The following is a 5,000-nucleotide window of genomic DNA, read 5'->3' on the forward strand; positions in this document are numbered from 1 at the left end:
CTGAAAATTGGTCCGATTCCCGTTGACGCGGTTTGTGTTCTCCCCATATATTGCAGTCTGCTTTGATGCTTTGCGGGAGTCAAGAAGGAAAAAGATTTAAGCACTACAACGGCGAGTTGAGCGTCTGAAAGGATTTGTTCCGTGGGCGGTGTGTTTTCCAAATGAAGTTTATGTGCTGGAATTGTCGTGGAATGGGAAACCCCGCGAAAATTAGGGAGCTCAAGCAATTAATCGGGGCACATAACCCTGATATTATTTTCCTTAGCGAAACAAAAATGAATGGGAATGACTTTCGAAGGGTTCAAAACAAATGCAGGCTGCAAAATGGCTTAACTGTGAATTCTGAGGGTCGGAGTGGGGGTCTTGCGCTGATGTGAAAGGAAGGGATAAATGTTTCCATTCAGAGCTTCTCCAAACACCACATTGACTCCATTGTTAATTTGGAGAACAACAAGAATATGAGAGTTACGGGTTTCTATGGGCATGCTAATCCGAGCCTTAGAAACAGTTCTTAGGATATTTTGCGTCGTGCCAGGGATTCGGTTAGGGAAGATTGGGTTGTAGGGGGATTTTAACTCAATTCTGAATGATGCTGAGAAAGAGGGTGGCCGTAGGGGGGTGAGGGCGCAAATGAATGACTTTAAAGCTGTCATGGATGACTTGGCGTTAGTGGATATCAAACCCGACAGTGGATGGTTTACTTGGGTTAATAATAGGAGTGGGGGTGGTCTGGTTAAGGAAAGGATTGATAGATTCCTTAGCTCGATGTCCTTGGTTGAAAACTTCTCCTTTATAGCTACTAAAGTGGTAAGGCAATCCCAGTCCGATCATGACTCGATTCTCCTGGATTTATGGGGACGTCGACCTAAAGATCACCCTAATGACCATAGGCTGAGCTTCAAATTTGATGTGTGTTGGGCTGGTGACAGGGAAGCAAAAAAGATAATCGGTAGTGCGTGGAACAGGGATGATATAGATTATGGGGAAAAGATCGAAAGGGTTAGGTCGGTGCTTGGCTATTGGCAACGCAAGAAATATGGTAACATGAAGAGTGAAATTCGAAGGCTGGAGCAAAATATTGACCGGATTTTTGATTCTAAAAGCAGAGTGGACAGTGTGAAAAATTTAAAAGAATCTCGTAAAAGGCTTGATTTTCTCTATGCTAGGGAAGAAAGTTACTGGGCACAAAGGTCACGATCAAAATGGCTTTTTGGAGGCTGATCGAAACACTAGATATTTCCATTCGAAAGCTACTGGATGGCTAAAGAAGAACTTTATTGAGAAGCTTAAAGATATGGATGGTAACTGGGTGACAAGCAGCAAGGAAATAAGTCAGGTGGCGAAAAACTATTTTTTGGGCTTGTTTAGGTCTAATGGTCAAAGGGTTGATTTACAAGAGGTGGGCTATATTCAGGAATGTGTGACCAGGAAGACAAATAAGTGGCTTATGAGGGACTATACGGAGCATGAGGTCCTTCAGGCCATCAAGCAGATGAATCCGAATAAAGCTTTTGGCATTAACGGTCTCTCGAGAAATTTCTTCAAACAGCATTGGGAGATCGTGGGACGCGATACCATTAATTTCTGTCTGGATGTCCTTAATGGGACCAAAAATGTTTCTAACCTTAATGAGACTGTGATAATTTTAATTCCTAAAATTAGAGACCCTTGTGAGTTGACTAATTTTCGCCCTATAAGTTTATGCAGGTTTGTTTATAAGATCGTCGCAAAGGTCTATGCCAATCGGTTAAAAATTGTTCTGCCTAGCTGTATCAGCCAAAATCAAAGCGCTTTCGTGCCGAGAAGGATGATTCACAACAATATTCTGATTGCACACGAGCTCCTTCACTATCTTCAAAGCTCTAAAAATGGACCTAACAAAGGGTTCGTGGTTAAGCTCGGCATGAGCAAAGCGTATGACCGCGTGGAGTGGGATTTCATCGAAACAATTATGCAAAAAATGGGATTTGACATGAAATGGATCGACAATATTATGAAATGCATTCGTTCGGTTAAATATATGGTTAAATGCAATAATATTTTATCTGACATTATTATTCCCGAGAGGGGTCTTCGTCAAGGGGACCCCCTCTCTCCCTATTTGTTTTTGTTCTGCATGGAAGCGTTCTCGAGAATACTGATCCAAGCTCAGGATAATAATTTTTTAAGTGGCATCCGGGCCAGTATAAATGGTCCGAGGATAAATCATTTATTCTTTGCGGACAACGCGCTTCTCTTTGTGAGAAATAAAAAAAAGTGATGTTGAAATGTTGGTCCATTTGTTTAAATCTTTTTCTAACATTTCCGGACAAGTGATCAATTGTGAAAAATCAATGATTCTCTTTAGTCCTAACACTCCTAGGGATTTTAGAAATAATTTTAGTGATTTGTTGGGCATGACGGTGGTGGAAAATTTGAACAGCTACCTTGGTCTCCCCATCCCGATAGGTAAGAAGAAAAAAGAGGCTTTTAATGTTATTAATAACATATTATCTTGCAGGATTACCAATTGGACAAAGAGGCTGCTCTCCTTTGGTGGTAAAGAAGTGTTCATTAAAGCCGTTCTTCAATCTATACCAACATATGCGCTGTCGATTTTCTTAGCCCCCAAAGGAGTGATCGAGGATATCCAAGCTCAACTAAGCAAAATGTGGTGGGCTGGAAAAGATAAAGGTAGATTCTGGACAATGCTACCTTGGAAGACCTTGTGTACACCGAAGGGCATGGGAGGACTTGGAATCAGAGATGTTAGATTGTTCAACTTGGCTCTTTTGGGGCGTCAAGTATGGAGGCTTATAAACAATAAAGATTCTTTATGTTTTAAAGTGTTGTCTTCGAAATATTTTCTCGATGGCAATATTTTTAAAGCCAAAAAAGTGGACAAAGCGTCTTTTACCTGGTCCAGCATTGCGGCAGCGGCGGAAGCTCTCAAAGACGGCTTTGGGTGGCAGGTTGGAAATGGCGATATGATTAATATCCGGACTGATAACTGGGGAATGGAGGGTCTCAATGGGGATGCCATTAGAGAGGAATGTCTCAACCCAAATGAAATGAGTGTGAAAGACCTATGGCTTACGGATGGGAAGAGTTGGAATGTGGAGAAAGTTTACAAGGTGTATGGGCAAGATTGGGGTGATAAGATTTGCAACGTGCCTATCGGAGATGAGGAACAGGGAGATAAGTTGATTTGGTTTCACAGCCCGCATGGGTGTTTCACTACGAAGTCAGCTTACTCATGGCTACTCTTGAAAGAAATGGGATATGGACCACACAGAATTGTTTGGAAAGCTCCCTGGAAACTTGATACTTTGCCGAAAATCCGAGTTTTCTCCTGGCATGTGGGGCACGAGATTCTCCCGACAAATGTCAAAATTGCCTCTATTAGAAATGGCTTTGCTAAAGGATGCCAAAGGTGCGGAGCTGAAGCCGAAACTCTTCTTCATGCGCTGAAGAATTGCCCAACATCACGTGAGGTTCTTTCGTTGGCAGGGTGGTCCGAGAGAATGGTCTCGAAGAAGTACGACTACTGTATTGATTGGCTTGAGGATATGATGAGGTTTCTCGACAAGAAAGCTATGTCAGACCTTATAGTTTTACTATGGAATTGTTGGAACAATAGAAATAATTTCATTTTCAGGGGAAAAGAAGAGGAGGCTACGGTCATTTGGGAGAGGGCTAGAGCTTTAAGTGAAGACTTTCGCATCTGTAACCTGTTAAAGGAGCCACTATTATCGTCTAATATTGAGGCTAAGAAATGGAAAAAACCTCCGAAGGGATTTGTTAAAGTAAACTTCGACGCTACTGTGGGGATAAACAGTGTGGGGTACGGGGCGATTGTGAGGGATGATGATGGTTTCGTGTTGGGCGGTGGAGGGGGCTTTATTGAAACACGATTTCGGTGCTTGAAGCTGAATGTGTGGCGTTCGAAAAGAGCATCCAGCTGGCGACCAAGCTGAATATTAAGGGAGATGTGATTTTTGAAACGGATAATACAGCTTTGGTCAACAAATTTCAGAATATTGGTACGGACATCACTGTTCTTGGCACGCGCATCAAAAATTGCACAGTTGCTTTCGAAAGCTTCAATTCGGCCGATTTATTTTGGACTGCTAGGGTCAGTAATAAAGTAGCAGATTTTATATGTACTAAAATGTGTAGAGAGAAAATGACGTGGTTTTTTTAGATGGATTATCCTATTGAAATCCACAATGATGTAATTACTGATGTTACGTAATATAGTGTTTTGACCCTTTGTGGTCATTTTTGCTCAAAAAAAAATGTCGACTGGTAGCACATTGACCAAGTTTTTTTAGCTCTTTAGGGGGGAAGTGATATTTAGCAGCCAGGGGTTATCCAGGGCACTGCCCATGCCCATCGCATGCCCGGACGTCGGTGCCCCCTACCACCGGTTAGGTTCTCGGCAGTGCTCCGACGATTCATCCCAGCGATGATCCGGCGAGCCATCCCAGGATACACAAACTGCGCAACGAGTCCCTCCCTAATCCCAAAAGATAGAATTCGGATACCGTTACATGTTCGGTACCCAATAATGAATGAATCGTCCCAAAGGTAGGATTCGGATACCGTTGCATGTCCGGTACCCAACAATGAATGAATCGTCCCTGTCCCTCCCCTTTTGCAACAAGAGCCCCCGGAACCTTTGGCCCCGCGGTAGCCTCGTACACTATCGGCAGCGTGCGCCATCCCGTGCTGCGGGGCCATCGGGCACCACCGGCCCTTTTGATGTGTCGGAGCATCGGGCAGCATCGGCACCTTGGTGAATCGGATGTGCGGGAGGGTCAAGCACCAAAGCTAAGTTTGGGCCCCCGTTGGTGCAGAAGCGTCGGCACCATAAAGTGTCTCTGTTTCAGACATATGAATGTCGCCTGGTAGCACATTGACCAAGTTTTCTTAGCTCGTTAGGGGGGAGGTGATATTGAGGCGAACAGGGGTTGTCCAGGGCACTGCCCACGCCCATTTCATGCCCAGACATCGGTGCC

This window comes from Gossypium hirsutum, chromosome A07, assembly GCF_007990345.1.
Source record: "Gossypium hirsutum isolate 1008001.06 chromosome A07, Gossypium_hirsutum_v2.1, whole genome shotgun sequence".
NCBI classification, from domain to species: Eukaryota; Viridiplantae; Streptophyta; class Magnoliopsida; order Malvales; family Malvaceae; genus Gossypium; species Gossypium hirsutum.